Source organism: Marmota flaviventris, chromosome 8 (assembly GCF_047511675.1).
Source record: "Marmota flaviventris isolate mMarFla1 chromosome 8, mMarFla1.hap1, whole genome shotgun sequence".
Lineage (NCBI taxonomy): Eukaryota > Metazoa > Chordata > Mammalia > Rodentia > Sciuridae > Marmota > Marmota flaviventris.
In genome coordinates this window covers 44,610,973-44,628,621 of record NC_092505.1, presented here as the reverse complement: position 1 = coordinate 44,628,621, position 17,649 = coordinate 44,610,973, and the positions used below count along the sequence as shown (strand labels likewise).

At 41.8% G+C, this 17,649-nt stretch overlaps 1 protein-coding gene across 9 annotated transcripts in view; it reads right to left on the bottom strand.

Moving 5' to 3' along the window:
• Lpp (LIM domain containing preferred translocation partner in lipoma) overlaps positions 1 to 17,649 on the bottom strand; it is a 655,361-nt gene that overhangs the window by 536,771 nt on the left and 100,941 nt on the right. The window contains exon 1 of one of the 9 annotated variants that reach the window (XM_071615172.1): positions 5,516 to 5,594. The exons of the other annotated variants lie outside the window; for them this stretch is intronic. The gene's annotated coding sequence lies outside the window, so the exon portion shown is untranslated. Of the gene's footprint in view, positions 1 to 5,515; positions 5,595 to 17,649 lie in introns of those variants that run through there. 9 annotated transcript variants of the gene reach the window in all.

The following is a 17,649-nucleotide window of genomic DNA, read 5'->3' as shown; positions in this document are numbered from 1 at the left end:
GCCACTCAAAAAGAAAAACATGATTAATTTATTATTAATGTCCTCTCCAACAGTCTAAACGTAAATTGAGTCTTAGGACCCAATCCAGTTTAACCTATAAACCCCTCAGAGACCAGCACAGACTCTTGCATATTGGAGATGTTCAGAGTCAATGATTACAAGAGCTTTCACTGAACATACCTTAGAATGAAAATTTGATTCTAAAATAACTTCTCTCAAACTTTAGGAGCTTCAATTGTCCATTTTCACACAAATTTTTATCTTCAATTTGAAAATTATTATCCATAATTGAAGTCTCAAACATACTAAAAAAGGCTCCATTTAAAGTTCTTATTTATTTCTGATACATTTCTCAAGAAGTAAAGAAGAAAAATGATTTCCCAATATCCACACTTTTAAATGTTACCTTTATTTTCTCTATAAAGACTGACACATTACTTATAAAATCATTTATAGTGCACCAGGTCCAGATGGTAATCACAAGTACTTTCTGAGTCAGTCACTAGGGAGAAGAGAGAGATTTTTAAGACAAAGGATGGAGGACATTTGGTGTCAAGAGAAAATCCAGTGGCAGAACTACTTCAACTCAGACACTAAAGGAAAAAAACACAAGAGTACATAATTAAGGGTTTTCGGGCGGGGGGGGGGGGGATGATTTATGTGTGTGTATATGCATAAACATAAATGCATATGTGTGTGTGTGTATATATATGCATAAACATAAATGTGTGTGTGCATAAAGCATATACGTATGTGCAGATGTGTGGGTATGGGTGTATGTATACAAGCTGATGGAAAAAGCCCAGTATAAAACCCCTCTACCACAGGGCCGGAGAAAGTACCCATACCAGGAGTTGAGGAGAAGGGTGTGAAGGGTCCCCATGCAGCCATGGGACTGGAGGCTGGAAGACTAGTTCTTGTAGCCCAGCTCTACCATTAAACTGCCTACATGAAAGAGTCATTTCAACGAGTCATTTCAACTCAGTTTTCTATTTCTAAGAACGGAGAACTCAGAACTGATGTGAGATTTAAGCAACAGCAGAGATCTGAAATTGTTTTGGAAATGTCTGTACAAACACAAAGGGACATTACCACTCATTTATTCTAATGCCTAGGAAAGCGACTTTTTGTCTGAGCCAACGTGCCTCAAGTGGAATCTATTCCCATCACAGCCCGCTTTCGGCGGTGGGGAAGAAGGGATGCGGACGATTTTCCAGAGAGGCAATGCTTTCTAATTTCTCTATTATTTCCAAAACAAAAAAGCAAAATCTTTTTCCCTCCTTTTGTTTTTCCAAATAAAAATAAATTATAACCCTAACTTGCTAATAAATGCAGGCTGGAGCTGTCCTTAAGTAAAAGCTTTTGATAACAAATTGCCTGTACTAACTGCTATTTTACTGCTGAATTTTTTATTGTTGCTTAAGCACAGCAATTATGCTAATAAGCCTGGGAGGATGGTACATCCAGTATTGAATCTGACAGATAAAATACTCAATAAAATGCTAATCTCACCTGAAAATTGGAATCAGACAGCCTTATTAGTATTTATGGATATGGCATCTTAAACATGTTTTTTTAAAGATGAATATATATGAAATCAATGTTGTCTCCTAATACAGCCTGCCATTTCTAGGCCCCTATGTGCTTTAAATTCAAGATGACGATTACTCATTGCCTTCACTTTGCTTCTTGCCAGAGAAACAAGAGCTTATTGGCCATCTCTACCACATAAAGAATCAGACACTAAGATGACTTTTTTTTTTTTTTTTTGCCTTCATCTACTTCCCTCTCTCGCTCAGTATCCACCACCCTTTCCTCCCCGCTAAAAAAAGAGGGGGGTTGGGGGGAAGGTAAGAACTGTCTGTCAGAGCAGAAAGAGAAGGCAGATTTGACAGCAACAAGAACCATTTGTCAAACCATCTGGCTTCTCTCTTCACCTGACAGGAGGGAAGAGTGATGTGTCAGAAAGAGCAGAGAATTGAGAATCCAAAGAGTTGGCTTCTAGTCTTGATTTCTGCCGTTTCCTCAATGTATGACCTTGCCAGACCTCAGTTTCTTAAATAGTGACCTTCTGGAGCCCAGTGATTAAGTGCTAAGAGAAGTGTGTCTTCATGAGTTACATTTCAAAAGGAGGGCTCAAGCCCCAGGGTCTATGAAGAACTGAATACTAGAAGCTAAGGTAGATGTGAGAGGCTGGTGGGAACCTGAGATATTTCAACCTGTGCTTTGATTTGCATGAGCACCCTCTCACTGATTATCTTCAATATTTATTTGAAATGGCACAAGCTGAAATTGGGAAACTCTGACAGCAGGCAAAACCTACCTGCTAGCTATCCTTGGAACTTAAAATGGCTTTTTTTTTAATACCAATACATTTAATTTTGAGGGACAAAAAAGTCAGTTGCCCATTTTAAATGACAGAAAATCATGAAATCTAAATAGTGCAATATTAATTACAAAAATAAAAATGTTCCCTCTATTTATTTCTATACCAACACCATAAAGCAGTAAGAGAGAAAACAATTGCCATGAATAAGGAAACTGAGGACCAGAGAGGATTCTTTTCAACCAGGCAGAATAAGTGGGTTCCAGGGTCAGGAGAAGCAGTTTTGCCTTCTGACTAATTCCAGCATGTGGCCCAGCACATCACAGGGTCCTCTGGGTCACAAGTATGTTGATTCATTCAAAACCCAAATAATGGGTTGGGATATAGCTCAGTTGGTAGAGTGCTTGCCCTGCATGCACAAAGCCCTGGGTTCAATCTCCAGCACCACAAAAGAAACAAGTTACAACTGAACAAGGACAGGAGGTAGTGGTGCCTCTGCACCTGCAGCCACACTCACCAAAAGGACTTCTCCCACCCCTTCAAGGATTCAGAGAGCTGACAACTTTCTGAGGAGATTTTTGTCTTCCTCTGTCAAAGTCCTAGGCTGGGGGAAATCAGGCTCACACTGAATTGGACATATTGTGACACAGCTCTCACAGGCTCAGTTCTCAGGATTCCAACTCACTCCAAGGCCCCTGGAAAGTCACTTCCCTCTATGGGCTTCCCTCACTCCATTTCCTCTTCTGAACTGGTGGGTCTTTTCAAAACCTAAGAAGTTCCCTCGTGCCACTAGCAATAGGGAGGAAAAAAATGCTCCAAAAACACATAGAGCTCGGGACAACTTACAGAGGGACTTTACAAGCCTTGGTCCCATTAACCCTAAGCTCACACAGTCAGAGTTTCTTATTATTATGGAAAAATAAAGGCCTAGAAATTAAAAAATCCTCCCAGGACAACACAGTGAACTAGGAAATCTGTCTTATTAAAGTGACGCATCTTCCAGAGCTGACAAGGGCAGGAGTTCTGGTGCTTTGCACAAGGCAGGACAGAATCAAGCAGTCAGTAGATTCTAGAATCACTAACCACAACATTCTAAGACCCACACACCCACACACACACCCACAAAAGGAGAAGATGCTGGCCTTGCTGTAATGTTAAACATGTGCACAACTCACACAAGCTGACCAATTCACCACCCCGCCTACTGCTTTGCAAATGTAGAAATGGAATCCAAATCCTTTATCTTTATTATACTACGACCAATACTGCAATTTGCAAAGCACTGTCAAAACAAATTTATCACATAGAAATCATGATCCTCCAATTAGAGGGGACAAACTGAAGCACTAAGAAGTAGACTCACTTGCCCATTCCATACAGGTCTCTAGAAACAAGGCCAGAACCCACACTCAGGCCCCCTGACCTTCCAGACTTGTTTTCTCACCTGATTGGGTCACTTCTGAATTGCCAGTATTACCATTTTTTAGTCAACAACCAGAGCTGAAAGTCAGCTCTGAACTGAGACATCTCCCAACAGAGGAACGATTCGAGTCATACTTCGAGGAATAATTTCTGGGAAAGCAGAGGAGGTGATGCTATCAAACAGAGAAACTCAAAACTCCTACTCACTACCTGCTTGGGAGGGCAGGAAATGGGGCTGAGGCCCTTTCTCTACATGTTCCCCCTGACCATTTCTGTCAATTGCAGTCATTACCAAACTTAGCAATGTGATCAAATGAAAGATGTTTCCCAGCTATATGGTCTTGGGTAAGTCCTCAGACTCCTTGGCCCTGTCACCAATACACTCATGCACACATACACAGATACATATACAGATGCACATTTACACATGCACTTCCAACCGTCCCTTCATTCTACTTAATGGGATGGTTTCTACAGAGAGCATCCACCCTTCTCCCCTTGCAGAATATCTAAGACACTGTATCCCACACTTTGACTCAACCCACTCACCTCTACCTTGGTCCTCCTGGGTATCATTCTGTTTCTTTTGCCTATTCTTCCTGGCGGCTTCTTGTCCCCAGCCCCACTTACCACTGCCCTAGATTAGGCCTGGTCACTACCACAGAAGGCAAGCATTAACTCATCAATTCATCACCAGCCTCAACCTTTCTCTTCCTACCATATCATTTCTGGATAAAATACTGCCTTCTCATCTGCAGGCTGTGAGAACACTCTCAACCACTTTTCTACACATGCTGTGGCTTATGCCTTCATAAAATCAGTGTTTCCGTACCAGGGTCTACTCTGTGGGTCTGGTTTCTAAAGAGAAACCAGAATCCAAGAAATCAATTTGGCCATAGAGGATAACTTCGGTCAACACCTCCGAAGTCCACTTCTCCAGTAAGCAGACCCATGACTTCAGAGCAGCCGGCTCTTTGGAGCAGTGCTGATGTGCATTGGGGCCTTTACATGCTCTAATCTTTATACCTTGGCATGCAAAGTATACTTAACTCCAAATTAAAGCCATTTAAACTGGGGCTCAGTGAGGTTTAATAACTCATTCTTACTGAAGTAATATAAATCATTCAAATTCAAGCAGCTAGCTATAGAAGCTGGGTTCACAGCAAGTACTTGTAACTTTGCTGGAATACTCCGTTGTTGAAAAGTACCAGGTCCTCTACCAGATGTTTCTCCTAAATGAGCTAAATTGATTTGCCTAACAACCCTCCCTAATAATTATCAGCGTTTCCATTTTACAAATCTGGAAATTAAAGTTCCATGTCATACAAGTCTCTCTTAGATTTAGAACTGGGAACCAAGCATCCTTGGATTGCTTTTTTCTCTTTCCTCTGCTGCGCACATCCTCTTTTTACCTAAGTTCTCTGAAACAATTTAAATATAAAGGATTTTTATCTGTGTGAGTCACTGGATGCAACATTCATCTGCAAGTTAGGAAAAGGTGTTTCACAAGCAGCCATCAAGTTAAGAACCCAACAGCGCTGGTGAGCAGTGGATTTATGGAGTACATCATGTAAACAGGCTGACCCTGGACTGTTCCCAAAGGTCAGAATCATAAACAAAGCTGAATCTTCATTTAGTCTCACAAGTGCAGCACCTTAGCAACTCTGCCTTCCTTGTAACAGGGGCAACTGCAAAGTCTTCTTCAAGATCAATAATCAAAGCCAGAAATTCGGAGGTCGTCACGTAACCACTTCCTGTAACACTAACCTTTTCAGACAGGGCAAGGGTTGATACTCTAGGAACTTGAGAGCTGGAAATGAGATGGCACATTCTGACCCAACTTCTCTGGGAATGTCACCAGCATCTTAAGCAGGCACCCCCTCTCCTTCTGCCTAGAGAAAAACAGGATTAAGAGGAGCTGGGGAAAAGCTGAGGGCTACTCATACAAGCTGGGCTCCTGAGCCCAGTTCCCAGAGGCCCTTCTGGTTCCCTGGGTTAGTTGCACTTAACCTTCCATAGCACAGCCTTCTCAGTAATTCAATTTAACAGTTACAGAATGCCTGAAAGGCCAGCCACTGAGCCAGGCTGTGAAAACTCAGAGGTATCCTCTGATCAGAGCCCAGAAACAGACACCAGCCATCAAAACACGCAGTGTGTGTGTGTGTGTGTGTGTGTGTGTGTGTGTGAGTGAGAGAGAGAGAGAGAGAGAGAGAGAGAGAGAGAGAGCACTTCTCAAAGTACAAACTGCATGGTAGGGACAAGACAGGAGAGAGAAGCTCATTCCAAATGGAAAAGCTGATGTTTCTGAGAAGGTAGAATTTGAACTGGGTCTGAAGGAAGCTGCTTATCAGAGAGGGCCCTTCAGAAAGGATGGCCCTCCCATAGGGTGAGAGGTATGAACATGCAGTAACAGGAAGGAGTCAGGGAGGAGGTGTGAAGGCTGCCTGAAGTCAGAGGTGCAAAGGCCTCTGAGCAAGCACAACACCTGTGTCAGGGACACCTGGAAGTAAAGAAAACACACTAGAGGTCACATGACAGAAATTCTGAGCTCACTGGTCTCAGGGGCACTTCCTACCCTTCCAGCAGTCCGGACAGATAAACGCAAATGCAAGCCAACTTCCTATATCACCCCTGCATACAGGACAAGAAACTACACAAGACATGGGTCACTCATAGGCCACCATGGCCTTGTGAGGCTGAACAATGATATCACTGAGATATAACTTGAAAGCTGGGGAGAGCTCCAGTGTTAAAGACTAGGAAGCAGGGGCCCAATAAATGTTTTTGATGGGGTCCTGACAATTCGTAGACAAGAATAGGTGGCCAGAGCCTGCTTCTCCAAGGGCCTCTAGCATCAGGTAAATGCCTGGTTACTGAGACTAAGCTAAGGCAAGAGATAAAACATGAAAAATAAAATAAAAAAAAAGAGGAGAAGGAGAATAGAATAAAGAGGAGGAAATAAGGAAGAAGAAAAAGAAGAAAGGGGAAAGGTAGACAGTAAGGGAGGAAGGGGGAGGGAAGGGAACAGAAGACAAAGGTAAATGAGGAAATGGTGAAGGAGGCAGATAAATAAGAAGGGGAAGGGAGGAACAATAAAAGAAACAAAGGAAGGAAAAGGAAGAAAAGTCTTAAGTCTATGGTAAGAAGAGGGGAAAGCAGTACAGGTACCCCCCTGTCTGTGGCTATAAGGACAATGATATGTAGGTCAACAGGGTACTGAAGCTCCGAGAAACTGTTTCAACATTGGTAGTTGTGATATTTTATGAAAGAACAAAAGAAAAAAATTTGAATAAATAAATTTTGAGGGTTTTTTTAACCAAAAACTATCTTACTTATAGATATGTAAGTATTGGAAATAAAAATAGACAAATACCAAAATTATTAATGATGACTACTAATTCATGGGAGAAAAAATTATGGGGGACTGGGTGGGGTTCAGCAAGTTGCAAAATGCTCACAAATTCTTCCCCCTCCCTGCAACTTCCTCTTTGAAACACAGCTTTGGAGCTTTTGCCACCAAGATGCACACTCTTTCTCCATCCACATTACTAATAAGTCATGTTTATTCTTGTACCCATAAATCCATCCAGTTTACATGTTTTCAACTGATCCAAAACCATGTAAAAGATTTTTAAATGCTTTACTAAATTTCTTCCTACTAATAATAATTATGGCAACATTTATTAAATATTTATTATACGCAGGTTTTTGCTTTGAGCATTTCCCATACGTTATTTCATTTGAGCTCCACGGAGGAATCCTTTGTGAGCCCCATGATTAGCCAGAGAAGGAAGCTGAGTCACAAAAATTAAACAACTTAGCAAAGGTCATGTGGCTACAAAACTGACAACCTTGGATTTCAATCCAGATGATCCGTCTCCAAAGCCTGCACCCTCTACACTATGTCTGTGATATTTCAATCCAACAGCTCATTAACCCAAACAAAAAGGGAAATGGCTAAGTGACCCTGTCCTGGCTCCTGGTGAACACTACTTCCTTTCATCCAATCATAAATCATCTGTCTACTAAGCCATCCTAGAACCATACCAGGAATCACAATGAAGTCAGCAGATTCTAGACTCCGGATACCTGTTTTTTTGATAACTGATATCTATTTCCTCATCTCCTCACTTCTGGCATTTCTGCTGATTTCCAGGTTTCCTCAAAATTACTGGCAGCAGTTCCCCGTCAGAAGTTCTGAATCCTGAGATGCAGTGAGCGTGGCACACAAGCTCTGCAATCATCTCAGCAAAGTGAAGGGCTCCCCCATCACCTCCTCACATGTCAAGGGCATGCATCGGTTCCTTCTCGGTGATGTCGATTCCACCTTTTGTGGACCAACCCCCTCCACTGGACAGAGATGACTGACAGGCAAAAAAGCAGCCAGGCAGCTCTGCTTTCTGTTTTCTGGGCCATTACATCACCCTCCCCAGGTTACAAAAATGGTAGGCATTCCCACAAAAGGACTCCCTCTTCTGGAGAGCATTCTAATCCCACCCATGCCCAGGAGGTAACTGAAAATGGAAGGCCATGATTGGCTGCCAATGACGTCACGGCTCTATAGGCCTGATTAAACTCTTAATTAATCAAATGACTCTTTATTTCTACACCTAACTCCACAGACAAATAACCACAAAGAGAAACAACACAGGGTGAAGGTAGTAAGAAAGCATAGCTTCTGGCTCAGGTAGAAGAGAAAAACCATTTGCTGGAGTTACCTGTCATTAAGTACGATCCGCTCACCAGGTGAGGACATACAGTTCTCTGTATTAAATTAGAGGAATGATTCAAAGGGGACCAGTTTCAGCTGACAAGAGCAAGAAGAAAATCAATTTCAGGTTGCCAGGACAACTAGACTTTTCCTGCAAGAATAAATTTGATACAGCCCTAAAATCTGACAACTAAATGTTGCTTCACATTACATCACATCCCTAAAACGTGTGTTGAACCAGTGAGATAATCAAGCCTGCTAATTACTTTCTACAACACCCATAAGATATAGAATTGATGGTCTTGGCTCCGGTCTGATTTTCCTCTAGCAACTCTACTCACCATCTCAGTTTTATAGTGAATGAGATTGTATGCTTCCTAAAACGAAGCTGAAGGCACATCATTGTCAGTTAGTCCTTGAGCCCGAGAAAAAGGAAGGTGAGCATCTTTTAATACAAGTTCCCTAATGGTTTAGATCTATACCCATGTTCTCTGTCATATAATTCACTGGCTACACAGGGTTCCGGAGAAGTCCAAAGTCATTCAATTGTATTTAACACCATGTTGGCTCTAAAGTGACCTTGGAGAAAACTCTTTTTTAACCAGAGGCAAATCTGAGACGTAGGTGAGCAACTGCTCAAAGTCAGTAAAACTGGGCAGCCGTGGAGTCAGGACTGGAATTCAGCTCTGTAAATAACAGCTTCTGTGTCATTTTCTTAAATAGCCACCATCATTTCACCTCTGCCTTAGAGACTGAGAACTGAAGTTAAGTCCACTTGATTTCCTTCTAACCCACATGAGACAATAGCCTCAAATGACCTTATCCCAGGAGGTCAGAGCCCTGAACCCAGATCCAATATTATCTAGTGAGATGAGCCTTCTCTATGCATTTACATTCTCGGAAGACTGAATATCAACTTATCTCCAGGGGCTATTAAAAACAAGAACAGCTCATAAATCACTGGAAAGCACTTTGCAAATGTAAAGTAATACAAAAATGCTAAGCACCAATACTATAAGTGTTCCAGGCTGAGGCAGTTCCCTGGAGAGTATGAGGAGCTCACAGGGGCCAGGATATATCACAAGGCCTCCACCATGGTCCACTGAGAAGATGCAAAGGCCATGCCTCTCTCCAACCTCACTCTCCTTTCTCAAGTTGCTCCCAAATTCTCAAAAAAGTCTAAAGTCTTAAGATCTTGTTATAACATATTGTATTATGATGGACATGCAAAAAAATAAATTTTTTTTTAAAGACACCGAGAAGACATTTGAATCCAACAGCTCTGTGTACAACCCCAGACCATGCACAAGAAAGCAATGTCAAAACGATGAACCTATTAGAAGGGACCTGTCAGTGAATTCGGTCTTGAGAATCAATTCAGATACTGAGAGGTCAGAAGCATATGACACACATGGAAGGTTGCTGGCTACAGGTACCACCACAGGAAGAAGTGAGGACAGAGCTCTCCCTCCAGCCCTGCACACAGACCTCAGTCCTCAGCCGTGCACAAGGTAAACAGAGTTGGGCAGAAGAAGAAACCAGGGGTGAAGAGAGCATAAACAAAATCAAAGGCTGCTGTCAGAGAGATCTCATTTCTAACCTAATCCTGCCGTTACAGGCTATGTGACTTTGGAGAAGTTACTTAAACCTCTCTAATCCATCCATAACTCACCTATCCAATATGAATAACTAGTAGCTACTAGATGGGCTGGCTTTAAAGATTATATGAAATGAGATACTGAAAGTACAGGTGTAGGGCCTGACACAGAATGTGTGTGAAAATAAATGCAAATTATCATGCTAATGATGCATGGCTCTAAAGAGGGGCAAAGGGCTAGAAACCAGCATGAAACAAAGGCACGAGGTAAAGTGCGAAGTTAGAGATCTATGTCCTGAGAATGAAAAAGAAAATATTTTCTGCCACAAGCACTGCCTTGCTTTTTGCTAAGGCGTAATCACTGGCCCTAATTTAGAGTGGATCACAATACCCCATGGATGGTCAGGCACCTGCAAACCTCAAGCTTTAGTAGAAATCCGAGGAGAGTATCATCCAACTACTTGGTCAATAGAGAGGTCAGGTCTCTGCATTTGAGCCACTGAAATCTAGGACTCAGTGTCAAATGTGACTCGTTTCTCTTTTCAAAATAAGAAACTAGTTTTCAGAGGAGGAAAATGTTCTCCCGGTCCCCCATTCATTTAACAAATTTCAACCACACTAACATGGTCCATGTCACCTAGGAAAACTAAGAAATGGGTAAAATAACTCAGTAAAGAGAAAGTTCTATTAAGCCTATTATCAAATTCATTTATTTATTATTAATTAGTGTTAAGGAAATTCTATTAAGTCCAGTCCAAATAAAGAGATACGAGACTTCAGAGAAAAGACAGAAGTCCTGTTGAGTTCAATATGCTGAGGCATTTGGGTCACCAGGCCTGGCCTTTAGGTCACATCCATTTCTTCAGATGGATCCTGATAATGCAGTAGTGCTGGATTCAGGCCACTAGCCACTCTTCCCTTCGGGTTCTCTGATTTACAGCATAGGCACGTGCGTACCACCCCATGCCCGGAGCAAGAGAGCAGGGAGGGCATAGGTATGAAGGTGGATTCCGCCGGGGCAGCTTCATCTGCACCATTAACATTGCAAGAAGCACAGGCAGACACAATAGGAGTAAAGAAGAAAACAAGAGGAAAACACAGGTGTCTTGGTAAAAGCAAGAGAGAAAGCAGTGTTGAGTCAGGTTACTCAGAGGGAAAAAAAGAGAGAAGGAAGAAAGGTCTGAATGAAAAAGCTATTGTGTTCTGTTTGTCTCTTTAAATCATACTTCTGTTAAATCCTTCAAACATTAACTCTAGCAGACTTTGTTCTGTTCACTGACCAGCACCTATAAAAGTACCTGAAATACAATAGGTGTCCAATAAATATTTACTGATTGAATGAATAATGGCCAGTTAGAGTGGAATCTCATGACTAAGAAGAAAAAGGCTTTTAAAGTCACCCAGGAGAATAGCAAGATTCTGTGTACGCTTCTACTTGCTTTAACAAGGCAGATAATGCAGGTGAAAACATAGTGGGTGACTCCTGGTGGCCAGCTGTCATTTATTCATCAAATTTGAATAAAACTGACCTGAAACCCAGGACAAAGGAAAGGCAGGCAATTTGCTTGACAAAGTTCCAAGAAGAAAATCAAGGCCTCTCTGGGAAGAGGCAGAGAATCTGCGGAGAAGTACCCTGTACAGCCAAATGAGGTTCTACTCCGAAACCAATAATACGAAGCCAGAAGGGCCCTGGCCAGTCCACTATGTCCTTTGGGAAAAGGTGCTAACATGTACCTCTTAAACTACCATGTGCCCTGGAACTAAAAGAGGTCACTACTGATTTCTTTAAGGACACAGTAGTCGGGAAAGGCATCAGAATCTGGGAAGGACTGAATTTAAGCTCTTCTAGGCTTGCCTGTCACTTTCCATACTGATCCTGCAGTCAGACTCCTAATACCAATGCAAGGATTAATTCCTAGAGAATTCAGAAAGTAAACATTTCCCCATGAGAAAAATACGGTGACTTGGAGGTAAAAGTATTCTTTACAAAGTGATGATAGGAATCAGTCTCAACCAATTCACTCCTCTACCATAAGCTCTCTCAGAAGCTCCTATAGCCTGCAAAGTCGGCACTTCTTTCTGTGGCTGTGCCTAATCTTGAAAGGCCGTTATTATTTATTACATATGAAGCACTTTCTATCCGCAGAGTGCTTTGGAATCGGTTTTTATTAGTTACTCAGCATTCTTAAATCTAAACACAGCTAAAGCCCTGGTGGAGGGCAGCAAAGCCCATGATTCACTTACTCATCACACTTGATGGGTCCACATTCTTCCCCCAATGACTGGACGAGTTGAATAGGAACAGAGAGAGCAGCAAGATGAAAAATCCAATTCAACTGAACTCTCTTTTTCTGAGGCCACCTGGCACTGGGCTGGGTGTTTGGAGTTACAGGAGGAGGATATACAGAAATAAACTTAACACTGCTCCTGACCTCACAGAACTTATAGTCTTGGGCTATCTGAGAAGAACTTTGTGGTCCCCTTTGTGGTTCTAAGAAAGTATAAATAGGTTTTAAGAATCATGTGCAGGAACACAGAACATGTTCCTATATGACTCAAAACTTAAGGAATTATGTAGATATAATTCCGGGACCAAAAATGGAATCAAAGGGAAAGAATACAGAATGAGCTTACTTCCCCAATTTATAATTTCCAGAATTAAGTTACGAAGCCCTAAATCACAGAAGGAGAAATTTTAAGGCAAATGAGAGTCAATAATTGAGAGAAGAATGCACAGAGTGCCAACCCACGAAACTTGCTCTAAGAAGAAAATATACATTTCAGAGAAAGGTTTAGTTTTCATAATGCCATTTAATGGTTTTACAAATAACTATTGATGGAAGTCACAAATTATCTATAAATATCTCTAAATACTGAACGTTACAGCCTCTGGACCAATGACTCTTCACTAAAATATATCTCGTGTGATAGATGAGAACTTACTAACTGCATGAATATCAGAAAAGAGACTGAAGGTCGACAGGGGAGATGGGATTTATTTAAGTTTCAAATTCTTTCCAGCCCTCAGTTCATGGTTCACTTCTATAGATCAAATATTAAATATTCAAGGCATATTAGTTCTTTGTTGCCTTCAATATGTGAAAGTACACCTGCATGTGTGAGCAGTCAGCAAGCAAAAATCTTCAATCCTGTTACCTGTCAGGGTACACTAGTTGATATCTCAGCTATGAAAGTTAACTAACATCACCCCACTAATCACCAGGAGTGATTCATCAAATACTATGACCCACACGACTCCCAACTCATTAAAATACCACCCTCTACCATGCTCTGGCTGTGCGTATGGGGTGAGGGCTGAGTGTGTCTTGATCCTTCTTTACCAGCTAAGCTGTAGCTTCAAGAATCAGGACGCAAGCATAAAAGTACTAGACAATCTCTGTTGTGCCACCTCTTCACCATGTGACACTGGATGGTTTCTTCACTTTATTTGAGCATCACTCAACTCATTATTAAAATAAGGGTAATGTGCCTTAGCCTGCCACGCTCATGGGCCTGTTATAAGGATCTGATGAGTTAATGAGTGTGAAAGGGGTTAGTCCACTGCAAAACCTTCAGAAGCCTACGTCACCTATCTTACTCCCCAAAGGATTAGTCATGGTCAATAAATTATTACTGTTTATACGATTGGTCTTTCCTGTGGTTTTTCTTATAATAGCAAGAAGCATTTGTAACCATTAAAATTTATGTTTTTCACTGAAGCAGAAGATACATTGCTTTCAGTGTCCCTAAATCTCCCCAGAACCACTTGTAGAGTCTGCTACAGAACCCCCGAATCCTGGTTTAGAATCCTGATTTATTTTCAGTTCCACTCCTGACCCATAGACTCCACCATGTCATAGTGTGCAGTTTCCTATTCTTACACACACATGTACCTCTGTAGTACAAAGAGCTCACAGAGAATTCAAAGTGAAGATGAATGCCACACATAGAAGCAAATACTGGGCCAAAGTTAGAACTAGGCTGGGAATGGGGCAGAATGCCACACTCAAAAATCTACTCCTAATTATGGTGAGCAGGTACCCACCAGGGGGGGATCTTGTGTTATCCAGGGGGTAATGGTATGCTCAGAATTTTGTGCAAGCTGACTAGCTCAATATCACTCAGGATATCAAAACAAGCTGGAAGTACATTAAATTCAGGCTTTATGAGCTAGAAGAGGATTTGCAGAACCACTAGCACCTCCACTGGCCAGATACAGAAATCAAGGACCCCAACCACAAAGCCTGTTCCATCAGTCTAGGGCAAGTATGTGGCACAGCTGCCATTGGAACACAGATCTTGTATCATCCCCCCACCCCCCGCCAGGAACCCCTCTGCTTACAAGAACTCGTCTCCCTCCTTCTCTTCGCATGACTCGTGGTTGTGCTGTGGTCAGCTTCCAGCAAAGAGGAATCTGAAGCAAGTTAAGGCAGAGCCTGAGAGGCTAGCTGGCTCTTCATCCTCAGCATGCAGGAAGGGGACTCATGGGTGCTGCTACACTACCATGGCTTCCTCAGAGAAGTGACTTTCCAGTCACTCACTGTGCACAAGCTAGGGACACAAGCTGCCATCAATACATGCAAGCCCAAGGACTAGGATACTTTGTCAAGGAATAAGGAACCTCCCTTTATCTCAGCAGAGAAGGGAAATGGGAGAGGTGGACTTTGGCTAGAACCTTCTTCAAAAGGAGTGGAAAATTACAAACTTTTCTAACAAGACTGTTGTAGTCTGTTGACAATAGTCTGCAGAACCCAGACAAAGAGGAGCGTTTAAAATCATGCCTTGTCTCCTAGAGTAAAAAGGACTACAGTCCACTCCAGGGCCAGAGTTTTGCAATTCTATTTCTTTTTAACATCTGTGACAACCGAGTGACTCATCCAATTACTGACTGGGAAACCAACACCTCAGTTTTACATCCCTAGTTCTGTATCTACAGGTGTGAGGAAGCTGTGGGATCTGCCTCCTGCTGGTCCCACTTCTCCCACAGAGAAGGCTGAATGTGTCATGGAAGCAGACAACTAACAAGGCCATTAAAAAGCTGCATTTGCTAACTGGACACCTGTTCCCGCAACTATGTATTGGACATATCCCCACTGTTTCTCCAGGAACAAGGACAAGTGGAGGAGGAAGAGCATGAAGATACAGGAAATGCATTCATCACTACCCAGAGCAAGAAATCACCTGCCTAGTAAAGGATAATAATGCATCCAAAACATACTTAAGGAAATCACAAAGAAAAATTCAAGATCAGGATATGTCTTTAAAAGTTCAAACCACAAAATGCATTGGGAAGAATCAGAAAATACTTTCTGCAGGGAACTCCACAGGAACTGGAAAATCTCGGGCAAAATTAGAACCAAAGAAAACAGAAACAGTAGAGATCTTGGAGATCATCAAATCCAACCCACTACTTTGCCATTGAAAAATACAGGCCAGGAAGAGAGAGCGAGAGAGAAGAGTTTCACAGTTGGATAGCAGTCGAATTGGGCAGAGAACCCATGTCTGCTGACTGTAAGAATAATTTTTTAGTCCACACCCATGCTAGCATGGACTTGAACACTTACTCCAAATTAAACCGACATGTGACTAAAAAGAAAAAAGAAAATAAACTGTTCCTTGTGGCAGACGCTTGGAACATTGGCTTCTTTCTGGAAACTTCACAGTTCATGTTCTGCATAACATGGAAATCAATGAGGGTCCTGTTTTGTCAGTTGCGTATGCACATTTCTGAGGAATGCATTGTATGTCTGGCATTCTCCCTCAACTGCCTCTCCTGTTCCTCTTTTTGCCATATATGGCACTGAGCTCCAAAGTCTGGGTCACAGAATTCAGGCCTCGGTATGAATGCAATCTGCTTTCTGAGCTGTTTGTCTTTACTGGAAACCCACTGAATCCATCTAGGAAACATTTACTAAAATGCAAAAGGCAGGGAGAAATTGATTCACACCCTGAACTTGGAAAGGAAAAGACAAATTTCTGTTGCTCACCCAAAGGTATATGAACCAGATTCTGAGACGATGGCAAGTTTAATGAACGTAGGAGGCTTTCTTTCTCTAGAATTGTCTATGTGTGTGTGTGCGCACACGCACGTATTTGGGGACAAGGTTTGTTCTAACATAAGTAAAAGAAAGAAAAAAACTGAGACCAAAAAAACACAAGAAGTAAGCAGTAAGCCTATCAGAACACAGATTGGGCATTTGTCTTTTTTGATATGATATCATTATTTCTTCATGTGGTGTCTGACTTTAAAACTTTTGGAAATTGCATTTCAGAAGCAGAAAATCTCTTTGAAATATCCCTGCAATTGTCATCCCAAGTTAAAACAAAAATTTATTTGGTATCTATAATTGTAAATGACATAATTTTAAAGGAATCTTAGAGAATTCATTGTTCACACTCCCTAGATGTGTGACTTAGAATGATCTGAGCAGAAAGGGTTAGCTATTTTGCTATTAGGCCCCAAGAATAGAAATAACTTGTCCAACAGCACATAACTAACAAGGAGAGTGGAGGACTCATGATTTCAACAAGGAACATATAAAATCTAAAAAGGAGGCAGAAGGAATACCATAGATACCTTGTGGTATCCACAAGCAAAAAAGGAAAACAGCTACCTGCTAACCCTAACAGTGTATGGTACTCACTATAGCACATGGTCACCCACAGGCTAGCTTTAGTGTTCCAAGAACGTACTTTTTGTCTTCTTATGAGGACTGAGGATGGGCAAGGATCACATCCTATATTTGAAAAAACCCTGGAGGCAGGGGATCCAAATTAGAATCTTAGATCCATCAATTCTGTGAAGTAGAACCCTTAGCAAGCTCTTTATCTGCTGTACATCTTTAGTCATTCCTCTGCATAGTGGGCATAATCGTTTCTACCTTATAAAGAAGTTGAAACAATTAAATTGGCTTTTTGTAAAGTATCCACCTAGCAGTGTTTAATATATAAGTAAGCACTTGATAAATTGTACCTGTTAATAGCATTCATAATTCCTGAAGGAGAATGAATGGTTGGTGCAATGGCATGAGCCGGTGAGCCTAAGCTTCCCATTCCCACAGTTCTTCCCCAACCTAACTATGAACTTGGGCAGACACATAAAATCTCATTGAGTCTCTTTAGCTTCAGAATTGTTGTGAAGCACAAATGAAATCTCCCTTGGGAAAAAAAACATCTTCAGAAACTGCCCTGCAATATGAACATATAAAGTATGATTACAAAGGTCAGAAACTTTTGAGGGAACAGCACAGTGACAGATGAATGCTATACTGAATGAATTCCAGAGGAGGAAGGAAAGCCCGTGCTCCACCTTCCTCTTACAGAGCAAACTTGGCAGTTAAAAAACTTTTCTTAAAGATAGTTTGAATGCCAGGTTCTTCTTCTCATAGAGGTTCCTAAGCACGCGCCCTTATCCCAGAGCCCCAATATGGGGCAGACTTTCCTAAGACTGCAGCTCCCCTGCTCAGCGCAATGTGATGCATAGTAATGATGGGCTACATCCAGCTGCCCAGAGGATGACCAGAAGGCACCCTGCTGAGAAGAATCACCCAAAGTGAGCAAGCATAAAGAAAAGCCCATGTCCTGTCACCATCA